The sequence below is a fragment of the Vicugna pacos genome, chromosome 11 (assembly GCF_048564905.1).
Source record: "Vicugna pacos chromosome 11, VicPac4, whole genome shotgun sequence".
Lineage (NCBI taxonomy): Eukaryota > Metazoa > Chordata > Mammalia > Artiodactyla > Camelidae > Vicugna > Vicugna pacos.
The window spans coordinates 90,064,657-90,080,342 of record NC_132997.1 but is presented as its reverse complement, the minus strand read 5'-3'; the positions used below and the strand labels follow the sequence as shown (position 1 = coordinate 90,080,342).

The 15,686-nt window shown below is 45.0% G+C and overlaps 2 long non-coding RNA genes across 2 annotated transcripts; both read right to left on the bottom strand.

The window, feature by feature from the left end:
* Nucleotides 1-2,025: 2,025 nt before the first annotated feature.
* On the bottom strand, nt 2,026-3,226 carry LOC140699854 (uncharacterized). Its single transcript, XR_012078108.1, has 2 exons — nt 3,094-3,226; nt 2,026-2,429 (listed from the first exon to the last, which is right to left on the bottom strand). It is a non-coding gene; the product is annotated as an uncharacterized lncRNA (long non-coding RNA).
* Nucleotides 3,227-14,369: 11,143 nt separating this feature from the next.
* LOC140699853 (uncharacterized) lies at nt 14,370-15,167 on the bottom strand. The gene is made up of 2 exons (XR_012078107.1): nt 14,900-15,167; nt 14,370-14,644 (listed from the first exon to the last, which is right to left on the bottom strand). It is a non-coding gene; the product is annotated as an uncharacterized lncRNA (long non-coding RNA).
* Between the last annotated feature and the right edge of the window lie 519 nt (nt 15,168-15,686).

The window sequence follows — 15,686 nt, the reverse complement described above, 5'->3', positions numbered from 1 at the left end:
CGTGGATGCTCCTAGAGAATATCATTCTAAGTGAAGTAAGCCAGAAAGAGAAAGAAAAATACCATATGAGATCGCTCATATGTGGAATCTAAAGACTCATGGACAGAGAATACAGACTTGTGGTTACCAGGGGGGTAGAGGATGGGAAGGGATAGACTGGGATTTCAAAATTGTAGAATAGATAAACAAGATTACACTGTATAGCACAGGGAAATATACACAAAATGCTATGATAAATCAGAGAGAAAAAAATGTGACAATGAGTGTGTATATGTCCATGAATGACTAAAAAATTGTGCTGAACACTGGAATTTGACACAACATTGTAAAATGTTTATAAATCAATAAAAAATGTTAAAAAAAAAAAGATCTATTAACAGCAAAAAAAAAAAAAAAAAAAAAGCCAAGAAGCATTTCAGCTTCTCAAGGGACATAGAGCTCTTCCTAGTCTTGAATTTCAAAATTTCTCACATGTGGTTTAAGATAGGGACACTAGGTGACAGGAAAAGTAGTCTTGACCCAGGGCTCATCTGGACTCAGAAGCCCCTGCAGATCACCAGGCCACTTCTGAATCTGACAGTGCCTCCTGGCTGATTTTGGATTCACACTTTCTGCTTTGTGCTGTGACTATCTCCGTAGTGTGCACAGTGGGAAGAGAGCTGAATTGTGAGCCTGAGGACCCCAGGTCCAGTCCTGGGTTGTGGGATCCCACGCAAAACAGCTAACTCTGGCCCAAACTTCCCCACCTGGTGTTGCAGCCACTGAAAATCATTTTAGAAGAATTCTAATTGCATCAGAAAGGCTCGTGAGGCATATAACAGATATGGCATGATTTCACCCATATTAAATAAGCCAACAGGTATACGAAAAGGCCAAATGCAGGCTGGTTAGGAACACGTGGCCGGTGCTGGAGCCAGTCCTCCTGTCTGGGCTCAAACCTTATCTCCCACCACCTCCCTCTGCATAGCCTCAGGCAAGTCAAAACCTCTCTGTACCTCCGTTTTCTCATCTGTAAAATAAACATAATAATAGTACCTACTGGATAGAGTTGTTTGGAGGTGCAGATTAATTAGTACATAAAAAGCACCTATAACAGTGCCTGACACACTGAGCATTCACGTGCAAAAATCTGTGTGTGCCCATGCGCCTGCCTGTGAGTGTGGGTGTGGCCACTGAGAAAAGCTCAGACAAAAAAAATCCCAAAGGCTAAATGTCTTCTGGCAGTGATTTGGGTTTTGTTCTTCATGCTTTTCCTTACTTTGCAAATAATTTTCTCTGTTTCACTTCTCTACTCTGAGGAAAGTGCTGCGTGTTTGATTTTGATCATCGGCAAAATCAGGATCCCAAGCTTTGTTCCACATGCCCCACAGGGTCACTGTAAAGTTCAAGAAGACACTGAATTCAGGGTCTATAAACAGTGAAGTGCTGTATACAGCTGGGGAATTACCTGTATAAGCCGACCGGAGCCTCAAACCTCCAGCTCTTTGGGCCTGGTCCCCCATGGGTGGGTCTTGCGGCTGGGCCTTCCTCACATCCTGGCCCTGGATCTGGGTTGGGGGCTGCCTCCCTGACTCCTGAGTCCTCTCTGAGCCCCCTCCCCCAAAGGCCCCTTGAGCGGGGGAAACATTCCCCCCTTCAGCCATCAAATGCTCTCAGCCCCTCAGGTTTAAAAGCCGCATAGTCCTTTATCATCCCCTTCCTGGTGGAAAGAGTATCTTTCCCGCAGCCTCCCACCCACACACACCTCCCACCCCTACCACAATCGGGCCTCTGAATGTTTTCCATTAAATTCAACTATTTTTTTTAAATGTGCAAGGGTCTCCATCCTTGGGTGTTTATTCCACCACTTAGGGGATATCTGGAGCCAGCCCCCCGTCTCCAGCTTAGTGATCCAAATTCAAATCTAGAAATGAAAATTTTAAAACACTGAGAATCAAGGAACCAGCAGAACTTCTCCACATTTTCTTCTTGAGATTTTTTTTTTTTCCTGAAAGCAAATTTGGCCTCTTAAGCGAGATACCACCGTATATTTATGGGAGTTTAATAACTTCTTCCATTAATAACATAGACAAACTAATTTACCCAAACGTGTCTGTTTTAAACTCTGGGAACAAAGGGTGGGAGGAAGAAAATCAATCTTTCCTTTGTACTTGAGCCACTGACCCGTTAAAGCTTTGAAGATCATTTCTTTAAGAAATTGCGAGGAGTTATTTAACTACAAACAGCAGCTACCTTCCCATTCCAGCTGCGTAATCAAGCATAATAAATTAGAGTTTAAAAAAAAAAGTTGACTCCTTTTTTTTTTTTATAACTGAAAATCCTTAATAGCACTTTGACAGATCGGCTTCATGGCAGACGCCGGAGAACTTCCCTTGCACTGGAGCTGGCTAGGCCAAGCTGAAGCCATCGGAGACATTCCTGATTGGAAGCTGTCGGGAGAAACCCAGGTTTTACTTTTGAAGCCGGGCTCCATAAAGTTCCTGGTGCTGGCAGGGGTGAGCGCTGCCCAGGGACCCAGCCACCCTGAGCAGGCGGGCGGCCAGCAATTTCCAGCCTCCGCCCTGAAACGCCCACCCGACCACCGAGGGACCCGGGCATCGGCATCCGGAAGGAGTAGTTCAGGCTGGCCCCTCAGAGCGGCAAAGAGCCTCCCTCCTGAATCTGGTCAGCATTCCTCCATGCAAACCGTTCTGATCTACGGTGATAAAAATCAGTCTCCGTGGGTCTCGAAAGAGTCAAAGGCCCTTCTTAATCAAATGATCAACTGTTCATTTTGAAAGCTTGACTGGTTCAATTAAGATCACAGGCAGGAGACGGGCTGGTCATATTACCCTCCTTTCCAGTCGGCCTGGCCAGTCGCGGTCCTCGCAGCCTACCTGTGACCAGCCCACTCCTGTGCCTGCCTGGAATGCTCCTCCACCCCCTGATGAAATCTGACCACCTGTCAAGGCCTCGTTCTGCTCCTGCCTCATCCCAGAAGCCTCCCTTGGGCCGACCAGCTGGCAGTGACCTTTCTTCCCTCTGAGATCTTGCAGCCATATTGTGTGGCCCTTCACTCAGAACTTTATCTTAAGCTGCTCTTCATCCACTTACAATCAGTCAGACTGCAAGCTCCCTGAGGCTCCCGGCCACAGGACGTGGCCTGCCTGAGCACACCCTCGTCACTGACTGAAGATAACCTCTGAGCAAGCCTGCAAACAGGCAGCCCTTGATGACAAAGGGTTAGCTTCCGAAAGTTCTTTTGTGAGTCAGTTGTTTGGAATTTAGAATGTCCTCCTTTATTTCTTCCAAAGTAACAATGTTCTAAAATGATGCAATAATCTTCTGGTGGCCGCTAGGTCCCAGGCTAGCCTACAAAGTCCTATTTAGCCTCCAACACAACTGCAATACTATTCAACAGACATGCTCCAATTAACAGTGTCAGTCCACTGGGAGCTAAATAATTTTTTATGGGCTAGTCCGGGAACTTGACCCCATTATTCACTAAAGGGAAGTGCTTTGGTAGAAAGCACACTCACCATGAGGGGCAGCACCTACACCACAAATCTGTGGAGCACCGCCTCTCCGAGCAGTCCCAGGCCCAGCCCTCAGACGTGTTATCTCCCAAAAGCATTATTTTAAGCAGGAGAAACAGCAGAGACACTCGTGTGCTCTGATGTTACCTTGACTGGGGCTCTCATCTCTCCCCTTCTGTCCTTGGCACTGGGCCACGTGGAGCAGCACCCCCCTCCCGCCCCCAGCCTCAGAGCACAAGGTCAGATGATGCTGGGACCCCCGAGCTCTGATCCTGCCCGTCTGTCTACACCTGGTGACTAGACACCCTGGATTTCCATTTTTCGAAACAGCAACATTTAACGGATAATGTTTTCGATCTCTTCCTCAGTTAATCACCGCCTGCCCCCCACCCCTAACGCCAGGAGCTCCTACCTGCAGAATTGCTGTTCTCTTAGACAATACCACAGATATATCTCTTCTGAGCAAGTGGCCAATAAATTATGTTCACAGCAGTGTTTTTCCTAGAAATGTCTCCATCCCAAATTTCAGACCCACCCTCTACTCAGTCCATGTGACCCGAGAACACCTTTTCAACCAACATATTAACACGAGGGAGGTTGACCCTGGAAGGAAAGTCGAAAACAGCCTGGGTCCTAAGGGCAAAAGCCTAAAAAGGGAAGCTTCCAGAGCCTCCTTACCTCGTCGCTGCACCACTTTGCAGATGCTGTGTCAGAACCCATTTAAAGCATTCAAGCATATAATCAAATTTCAGTAATGAGTTATTAATTAAGCAGGGGCAACCAATTCTCTGCTAACTGCCTCATAAACAATCGACAGGAGATTTGTGAATTTTGACTTCCTGACACTATTAAACAAATCAATATTAGGTTTCAGACACAGCAATTCAGACAGTTTTCTCTGTTATTTGGCAGCCATCTGCCTGGAATACTAATGAAAGAATTAAGAGCTGGAGATTTTGCATGTGTTCCATCAAAAAGATCCTTATCTGTGGGGAATTGGGGCCTGATTTGCATGGAAGAAGTCTTTGCTTTTGTAGGTACAATTTTTCTCAATATGTCACTCATTAGTATTTATAAAAGCGCTGGGCAGTGGAACGTCCACCAGGCTTCAGCGCGAGCAGCCAAAGCCGTACTGGAGATAGCTCGGAACAAAGCAATTCATTTATTTATATATTTTGCAGACTGGTTAATTTATAGCTAACCTAACCCACGGAACGCTTGGGTCTAAGAATACTGCCAAGCTTCTTACTCAGCTTTTATTTTTTTGAAAGATCTGTTTGTTCCAGTGTAGAAACAGCTAACTAAATGAGGAAGATGGAGTTTCTGCAAAATCTGAGCAACCTCTAAGTGGCAAAACGTGGTCATCTCTGTCATTTACCCTTGATCGTCTCTCTTTCTTTCTCTTCTCTTTGTTTATTTCCTCTTTAGTGCTCACTTCACTCAACCAGCAGTCCTGTTAAAAATATCTTATATGGACAACGACAGAGATTTACCTCTGCTTACCTAAAGAAGAAATACAGTTCAGGTGGTAGCAGTGCTAAGGGTCCCTTTCTCCTTCCTCTGCGCACCCAGACCCAGAGCAAGGGGATTTGCTTAATGGGTCACTTAGCATGTGTAATCCATTTGCTCCATGGCCTCCTGGCTTAGTCGGCCAGAAAGGTGCCAATTAGGAGTCAACCTGAAGGGTTAGAGATTGGGACTAACATGGTGATAAGGACCCTTTCCAGACACACAGAGGCAGAAGGTCCCCTGCTCATCATATACGTCTCTAAATTCCTTGAAGCAAAAACAACAAAACCAAAAAAACAAAAAGACCCACAACTATATGTGTGTGTGTTTATGTATATATGCACACAATTATACATATATACACATCTATAGTTTTTAATATGTATTTATATATTGATATATTTTGTACAGATATGCATATCCAGAAATCTACTTTGGGACATTTGAGGTTGAATTTTTTTCAGATGCATTTTGATTTTGTTCCTTTTTGAAAGACATCAAAAAGTATTTTAAAACAATAATCTACAACCAAAAAACTGAAAGTTATTCTCCAGTCCTAAAGCTGAGAAATCTTCTAGCTAGTTCTTATCCCCAGATGCTCAGACTGCTAGAGAGTTCATTGACTAGCTTCAGAGTCCTCCAGAATTCTCCCAGTATTGTCCACAAATCTTAGTCTACTTGAATGTATTTTCTTTTTTTGAGGAGATGACCCACAGCTTTCACTAGCATTCTTAAGGGCTCTATAGCTCAAAATGAATTAAGAACCACTTTTGTACCCCTTTTGTTAATGGGAAAGCAGAGGAGCTGAATGCTATGATTCTCAAGATGATGGATGGACAGTGGCTAAAAATTCTACCTCCAGACTTCTGATCTTGTGGTCTCTCATTGCATGGTGTGCTGGAGTTGCTGTTTATTTACCAATTAGGATTTTATTCTATTGTTAGCAACAAGAAACTAAAAATAATAGTGACTTAAGTAGGAAGAAATGAGGTCCACAGAGCAGCAGTCAGGACTAAGTGGCAGCACAAAATCATCAGAACCCCAGGCTTCATATCCCTCATTGCTCTTTTCTATCACATGGTCCCAGATGGCTGCCCTTGCTCCAGACATCACATCCTCAGCCCTAGTTAGCAAAAAAAAAAAAAAGGGGGGGGAAAGGGGAGAGTGGTGGAGAGAGCATGCTCCCTTTTCTAAATATATTCTCCAGAAGACCTTACACATTAAAGACCAAAATTTAGTTACATGGCCATGCCTAGCTGCAAGGGAGGCTTGGAAGTGAAGTCTTTAGGGGAAGTAAAGGAAATTGTACATTGGAGGAAAATCAGTATTGTCTACCACACAGTACTTCAGAGAAAGTACCCAGCACCCCCCACCCCAGCACATCCCAAGGACCAACACCCAGTGTGCTCGGAGTGACTCTGACCCCAGTCCACTGCATGGAGCTGGAAGGCAAGGATGTCATCAGGCCTAAAGGGAGTGTCAGGTCAGAATGGAGGACATGTCAAAAAATGGTCACCAAGGTGAACAGTGGCAGAACGGACAATCTGGTGTGAAGATGGAGAGTTAACAGAGAACCAAGAACTGCAGAAGAGAGAATGGGTGAAGCAGGAGGTGGGGTAGATGGGTTTCAGAGACAGAGCAACACCCTGGCAGGTGCTCACACAGTACCCTTACAAAAAGGGGCCACCACGGAGCAGACTTTGAGTTTGGCTCTCCTTTGATCAGCCTGCTTTTCTCACCCTCAGACTCTAATCCTGAGTCTCCAAACCTCACAATGAACATTCTTAAGGACACTTTCATCTTGAAGCTTGTGGGAAAAGTACACCCTGTCCTTACATTAAAAAAATGAAACTCCAAGCAGAAATCCAAACGTGGAAAGGTAAGAAATTAACATGCAGCGTTTCTCACATCGCAAAAGGAGCTTTATTTTACAAGATTTACGATGGCTCCTTCCAGAGTCCCCCGACATACGTCAAGATGACTTGATATTGACAAAATTCAATCCACACAATATTTCAGAAAAGTAGCAACTGATTGTGTTATACCTCTCTACGTGCTGAAATCAGTAAGGGGAAGACAGGAAGAGGGATCCATGATCAGCTTGGTTTTTATTATGTGGTAGCTATTCCCAGACACTGTCTCAATTCATTCTCACCACACGGTAGCACCATACGGATAGTCTGTCCTTAACTTGCTCAGGGTCACCGGGGATGTGGCAGAGCTGGGATTGGGCACTAGCTGACTGCACACCCCTTTCCCTCTCTCTGCTCTAGCTGTCGATGGGATGGTGCACCCTATCTCTTTGTCGTGCAGATATCTTTTAATTTGATCCAAATATCATATTTTGGTTTTCCACTTAAAACTAGCAGTGAGAACAATACTGTAAAAATGATTTGTGTTCAGGGACATGGACATTTCCTTTACTTTGTTGCCAAATTATAACTTGGTTTTTAAAATTTAAAATACCCATATTAGCTTTGCAGTCATCAGCTCCCAGTGCATGAGTACTATTAGTTTGGAAACACTATAGATTGTTAAAATAATTCATCAAATGAAAAATCCAGAGAAAATTCAGACTCTATCTCTGTTCCCCATCAATTTTATACTCCTTGCCTTGTTACAGCAACCTGGAGACATATTTATGTATTTGAAAATGTTTTAGTTCAGAGCACCGGCCACATGCCAACTGAACACTCAAAGTTGACAGTTTCAGCTCCATATTCCTGGATGATACCACGTCAGTCTTTGAATATTATTTCTGGACAATAGAATCTATACCAGTCAGCTTAAGCAGAAAGGGATTTATTAAGGAAAATAAAGTAGCTCACAGAAACTCCAGAAATGCTGAGAACCAGATTTCGATGCTATAAGAAATATTGCAACTAAAGGGCCACTTTGCTAGGAGAAACACCAACCCTTCCCATGGGGATGTTGTGCTATGAAACCTGTGGTCTCTGTGGTCCACCGATCGGAACCTATGATCCTGAACTGTGAGCTCCACAAACTCCAGCACAGCCAGCTCCAAACACAGATGCCTACACCCAACTCACCAGCACATCTGATCTTCCTGCATGCGGCTACCATCTTCTACTGCTCACTTTGCTTCCAAGATTTGCGTGGCACGTCTGCTCACCGCCGTATGCAAATTCCTAGCTGCAAGGGAATCTGAGAAATGTACTTTTTAAATTTGTTTTCAGCTCCAGAACCTCTATAATACAAAAAGATAAGCTAGAAGGGAGTTGGGATGAGCAATAAGTAAGCTAATGGGCAAAATCAGCCACAGCAATGCTGGTCATGGTTTTCTTTTCGTAAAAACTAACACAGATGCTATGAGGCTCACAATAAACCCACGCTGTATCCGTGCTCAGTAATGCTTTCACGTCTGTAAACTAATTTAATTTCCACAAAAAGCCCCTTAGCTAGATGTGCACCACCTCATCTGCAGATGAGAAAACTGAGGCTTAGGGATGTTAAGAAAACTTCTCAACATTGTATATAGAGAGAATGGTGGAGCTGAGCTTTCTTCTGCTCTGTCCTAGTCCAGCAAAAGAGCCACCACGGTGAAACGACCACAGAAGCTCAGCCACTGGCCAGCTGAGTGAATGAAATAAGCTTTTATCTGACTTCCTTAAACCTCAGGTTGCTCATTGGAAAAATGGATATAATTATGCTTCAAAGGGAGAGTCTTGGGAATAGAATAAGATACTATATGTATATCCCCTAGCTTTGGATCCAGAATAGAATATGTCTTTTAAAAGGTGTTAAATAGATAAATGTATGAAAAATTTAGAAAACAACCCCCCTCCCCCCCAAAAAAGACCATTCTAACTTTTCACTCCCTGACAATCCCTCTTCTTTGGCTGAATGGGACATGATTTACTTAATAATCTGCCTAAGACAGGAAGGATTCACGGCCAATAATTCTATGTTAAAATAGGATTATGTGCCCAAGGAAAAGGAACCTTTTATAGTAGCAGTGGCTCACATTAAAAACAGGAGGCCTGTTAAGAGTCAGGCTTAATTAAACTGATTTCTTGATAAATCCAGTGTGACAGGGACCAACACAGCTAACAACATGCAAGTGCCCTCAAGCTTTCCCTGGGGAGAGAGCGAAAAGGGCATTTTAAGAACTATTGGTGAGGTTATTCGATGGATCTACCCTTGTTTGGGGGGATGATGTAAGTCAGATTTGGAATTCCTCTTTAATTAGTTTTGGCTGATGGATAGCACTACTTTGAACATGACCCTAGGTAGACTGGGTCACGTAGGGACTAACTTATATTTGGGTTACACTAATTTTTAAAAACTCATCCAGCAAGGAAGTGGCAGGTGCCTTATTTAAAGGGTCAGAATTTATGGGTTTGGGGCCTTCAGGGAGTGGAGGGTAAACAAAAACCTGGCAAGAACTCTCTTCCTTCATTTGTTCACCAAACATTGCATGTAGATTGAAAACAGAATATGCTTCAAACACACATACATACACGACTATTTTTCTTCACCTTTTTATTGAAAAAAATTTAATTATACAAGCAATACAACTAATTCTTGTTGCAAAAAGTTCAGAGTTAAAGATGCCTTCACTATTCATTTCATTAAAAAAAGAATAAAATAATTGACCTCGTCGTTTTCTTTCTCTGTCCCAGACATTGTTCTAAGCGCTTTCCATGCATCACCTTATATTTGTCTCCAGACAACTCTAGAGATTGGTGCTATTACTTCTCAGCATTTTGCAGTGAGAAACCTTAGGCACAGGGAAGTTAAAACCCAGCCTGAGATTATACAGCTAGCATGTTGTGAAACGAGGGTTTGAACCCAGGCTGTCTGGCTTCGGAATCCATGCTCCTAAACACCACAACATGCTGATTTCAATCCCTCGACCTCCCGGCAAAAGACACTGCTGTAACTTTCCTGTGATGCCTCCTGGGTATCATGTTTCCATACATGTTTCCATATACAGGCAAATCTATAAAAATTATTTTTAAAACAGCTTGTGTTATACATTACCAGAGTGGTTCTCAAAGTGTGGCCTTCTGCAATCAGTACCACTGGATATTTGTTAAAATGCAAATTCCCAGACCCCACCCGAGACCTACTGAATCAGACATTCTAGGTCTGGGGCCCAGCCATCTCTGGTTTAACAAATCCTCTAAGTGATTTGAATACAGGCTGAAGTCTGAGAACCACTGCATGAACGGTGCGCACTAGACCGGGTCATCCAAGAAGTAGACACCAAAATAGGATGAAGCCTGTACGAACCTCTTTCAGGGAAATTCCTGTATGAGGGGCCGTAGGGAGGGAACTATGCAGGAAGGGAACAAAAAGGAAATAGAAAGAAGGCTGAGATAACCATCAGGCAATGATGTCCGTCTAACCCCAAGGAAGGACAGGGAGAAAAGATTAGGTGGGAGCAGGTAGAGTGCCTTTGGGGAATCCTTGAGCTCAAAGTTGGCCAATAAAGAAGTCCCATGTCTTCCAGCAACAGGTTCCCTTTGGTTTTCTTCTCACACTCAGTCATTGTCAGGCAGCAGCCCTTGGGAAACATGGCCTCAACTCAAACACAGCCGTGGCTCTCAAAGTGTGCAATCAGGATCCCCAGTTTGTGGTGCGACCTGGAGGCGTGTGAAGCTCATTCTCAGGGCCGCCACATAACGTCACAGGAAATGCTACCACCCTGCACTTTGCTGGTTTATTTCATTCAACTCTGTATTTTGGAAATCTTCCCCTGTCAGCATATGTTGACCTGGTCACTCATTTTAAAGGCTGCATACTATTCCATTGCATGACTACTCCAGTTTGTGTCATCCCCCCTCCATCGACAGACATTTAATTTACTTCCAATGTTTTTGCTATTTAATAGTGCTTAAAAGTTCATCTCATCTTGTACACTAGAAGAATTACCAAGAAGCAAACTTGCCAAACCCCAATGTGTGTATGTGTGTGTTATATTTTAACAATCACTGCTGCATTCTCCTCCAGACTGGCTGCATCAGTTTATACTCCTGTGAACAGAAAACAGGTGAAAGTAACCACTTCTCCACACCCCAGCCAACACTAGATAGTATCAAACTTTTAATTTTTCCCTATCTGATGAATGAAATGATGTCTTATTGTTGTTTTAATTTGCATTTCCCTGATTATTAGTCAGATTGATCATGTTTTCATATACTTATTGACCACTTGTATTTCCTCTGGGAATTACCTATTTATATCTCTATCATGATTGTTAATTTGCATAGATGTTGGGATGTATGAAATATAGACCTATTTCCAAGTATTATTAAATTGAGAGCATCTTTTTTATCAGTTTGGTTTTTGTCAATTAGATACTAAAAATATTCAGAATGTTAAATGGGTCTTTGTACATAAAAGGGTTAAGAACTGGTGGATTCCGTGGGCTGCGGGCTCTGGAAAGCCTGCAGTCGACTGCAGAAGGTGGCCAGGGCTGAACTCCCACTTCCCAGGAGCACTAGGACCATTCACACCAGGCTCCCACAGGATGGGTCCCAGATGCCCAGCCAGCCCAAAAACAGGTGGCCTGGGAGGGGCTCTCCAAGTGGTTCGGCATCAGCCAGAAACAGCCCCAGGCAGGAAGGCTTCCCTTCCCACCCACTTCAGCCAGCGTCCTGCCGTGCACTCGGGTGACAGGGGCCTGAGTGCTCGCTCTGCTCTGTACTGTTCGCACACTCAGGCAAATCGTGGAACCTCTCTGAGCCTTGGGTTTCGCATCTCTAAGATGCAGATCACCACACCCTTCACAGAGGGGCTGTGAGAATCCAAGCACAAGTGCAGAGATGAACATCCTAGACGCCCCATGATCGGTGGCTCTCAGTGACTGTATACGTGTTACTATGACCATATTGATTACCATAGGAAAGAGAACGGAGTCAAAATACCTTCCAGGCCAGTCTGCATTAGAACGAAGTCTCCTCCAGCCCTAAACCTCGCGCAGGGAGTACCCTGGCCAGGCCTCATTTGGCGCTGACTTCTTTGTCTCTTGCTGCCTGCCTTAATCTTGTGACGCCAATTAACTTTAATGAAAGTTACATGAGAAAATTGTGGGGTGTAGACACACAAATATGTCTTTAGCAGGGAAACAAGGACAGCCTTAGAACCGTGGTGATTTCCAGGTGGAAAGAAATGTGGAGCTTTATGTCTCCTCCGGGTAAAAGAGGATTTGCAAAACCCAAAGAAAATAACTCTTGAAACAGAGGTTTGAACTGTGCCAAGTTTGTGACACGAAGGAAACCGCTCCCAGAAAGGAAGTTCTGATGGAGACTGACAGCTTCACTGCCACTCCCGGGGGGGACAGGAAGGCATTGCTCTTGGACAGGTAAGTGGGCTCCACCCACCCACCACATGAGCCCAGTTTGGGGACACACCTGACTGCTGGTGATGGATTTCCCCCACTTTTATTTAATTATCCTAATTCCTCACATCTGTAGAGCCTTTCAGAATTTACAGCACACCCATTATCTTGCTTTTGCTTCCTAACCACCCCTTAGAGCAAGGATTGCTTTGGTCCCCATTTTGTACGTGGGCAAAAACAGAACGCAGAAAGGTGAGGTGATTCACCCAGAGATGAGACAACTGGGATGCAGGTATCCCACTGCATCCTGCACGCTTCCCCATGAACACGCCTGTCTTGCTGTCTCTCTCCCTCACCCTCCTGAAAACTTACATCCTGACTGTGATGAGCAGAACTTACCGGGTGCATGAGAACAAAATTCACAGGTTGCCTGATGTCCATCACTACAGCTTCCTGCCATTGCCAGACCCCCACATCCTTATATCTGAGGGACATCTCTAGGGTGCCTGTGCTTCCTCTAAAACCCCAGCTGGAGGTGTACCTGGAGCAGGTGTCACATCCTACAAGAGGCTTCCAGGCTATACACTCTCTGATCGTCTCCAAACATTTGTGGCGGAACCCTTTTAGTTTTTCCATCCCACCCTGCCCCACCAAAGGACCGAGAAAATATGCACCCCGATTGCATTATTATCACATTCAACTGAAAAGAATTCCTTTGAAATTATTAAGTAATAGCTCCCATTTCTCAAGTGCAGACACTGTGTCAGGCCCTGTGCTTTGCACATTATCTGATTAGTCCTCTCCACCACCATCTGATGTGCTATTTGTGGTAAGGCAGCTAGTTATCCACCAAAGAGCAATTGCCCCTTCTTCCATAGTAAGAGAACTGTAGCTAAATATGTGGTTGCTCAACTAAAGACTACACTTCCCAGGCTCCTTTGCAGCTAGCCTGGTCATGTGACATACATTTAGACCAGTGGAATGTTACTCAAGCTAGGTGTTCAACTTTGGAGTCGTTCTTTAACTCCAAAGGCACGCCCCTTACTGTGATCTCTCTCTCTTTCCCATTTCTGCATATTGATTTTTGACCATGTAGATGAGAACAATGGCCCAGAGAAGGCAGAGCAATATGATGGAAGGGGTCTAGATCCTGGAATGACCACATGAACAGAACTGCCCATTGACCATGGCTGTTCATCCAGGACTGATACTTGAGAGGAAAAGAGACATATCTTTTTTGGGCCATTGTATTTTGGCATCTCTCTCTTTCTCTTTCTTTTTTTTTTTTTTTTTTTTTTTTGCTATAGCTTCATCTTTAACTAATGTGGTATTATTATGCCCATTTTACAGATGAGGAACTCAGGTTCACAAAGATTGTCTTGCCCAAGTTCACATGAATACAGAGCAAGGATCCAAGCCCATGTCTGTTGGATTCCAAAACCTCTGCAAGATGATTCATCCACTCATTTACTCCTCTCAGCTTTACTGACTATCCATGTAACAGAAGCAAGAATCCCAGGGCTTTGCCGCTACAGGAGGATCATAAATCCACATGTTCCCTCCCTCCCTCCCACCCTCAAAAGAATGCCCTGCTTGGGAGGTGAGGTGCCCTGAGATGCAGATAAGAGTTAATTTCAAACCTTGAGCTGCCCAATGTGTCCTGGATGGAGGTAACTCAAAGGCAGGAGGCTAAGGCTTGGGCTGTACCTACTGTGCCCCGGGCTTGGAGCCAGAGCTGCACACACTACCCAAGCACAAATCCTCCCCGCAATGAACCACAGTGCAGACAAGCAGGGAACCAAATCACCAAAAGTCAAAGAAATGACCTGACTCCACCCACAGCAAGCTGTGTGCTTAGGCAAGTTACACAGCTTCTCTGAGCCTCAATTTCTCTATCTGTAAACTGGGGTGAAAATATCTGTATGAGAACTAAAAAGTTATGTATGTAAAGAGCATATATATTCCTAGGACACTGGTAGGAGTCCGGCAGATAGTAAGTTAGAAGTGGAAGTAAGGGTAATAGTGACTCATAGATCTGCTGGCCACGCAAAGAAAAAGCTTTATAAGGAGCAGTGCCCACACTAATTCATCTACTGGGGTTTTCTCTGTTAACATCCTTCATGGCAACATCTCAGGATGCCACCCAGGACCACAGCTAGCCCTTAGGTCACCTTTGCGTGAGTTAGAAAGATGCACCCCTTCCTCTGGGTGGACACAGTGTATCATCTTCCAGAGCAGCCCTGGAGCCGTGGGCACACACCTCCCCTTGTTAGGCATTTAAGGATCTTTAAAGTTCTCACTTTTGAACCAAGCTCTATAAGAGAAAAGAGAAAAAAGCAGGTGAGATCCCACCCCCGAGAAGCACGAAGCCAAATCCCATAAATGACCCCAGCCATCCCCCGAGTCCCATTGCCAAGTCCAGCATTTGTGCCGATGAGATCAGTGGGGCTCTGATGGAAATCGTTCCTCACGGTTGTTCTTTCTCAATCCAATGTCCTGGGGAGAGAGGACCATCAGGACCCCATGTTCTACATGGAGAAGCAGCATGAAACACAGCCCCAAACCTGACCTCATCAAAACACTGGTCTCCAGGAGATGTTTGAGTTCTGTACCCAGGAGCAGGAGGACTGGAAGCCGACAGCCCTGCTCGGTGGCAGGGTGGACACTCTCCACGTGCCCAAGCTTTGGGGACTTTGTATACACCTGGATGACGAGCTAGTCTGGGGGAACGAACTCCACTATTAAACGCCCTCCAGACCCATGGGCCTCAGAGAAAGAAGAGACTAGCCTCCCCGCCCTGTGTGGAGGGAGCTGTTACTGTGTCCAGGAAAAGCTGTCGGGGCCTGGGCCCCGGGAACAGTAATCGTTGGTAAGTGACTACACATATCAGACAAAGGAGGTCCCGCCCCTTGGAGACGGAACTTGACAGGCCCATAGAGGCCGCCTAACACCCTGAGCCCATGTGCTTTGATATCACGTCTCACTTTCTGCATGAATGAGGGACTCAGCCAAGGGAAGAAATTTGAAGTTTTCATTTCCAGCACACGAAGCCTGGCTCACCTGCCACCGGCAGCCTTGAGGCCCCAGAGCTGGTGGCAGCCTGGCCCGGGACACACAAAAAGAGCAGGCTGTCTACCTGGTTACTCGGCAATTTAACAGAAAATGTGCAACCCCCTTGCCCTCCCGAGGCTGGGTCCTGACAAACAAGGTTTCAGGGTCAAATCAAAGTCTGCAGTGAGCCCCGAGTGCCTGGTGCTTTGGGGGAGAAAAGAAATTCAGGGCCCAAAGGTGAGGTCAACCCTGGGGCACTGTGTCGAGCCTGTGATTAGTGACCCTGATCTCAACACTCAGGCCCC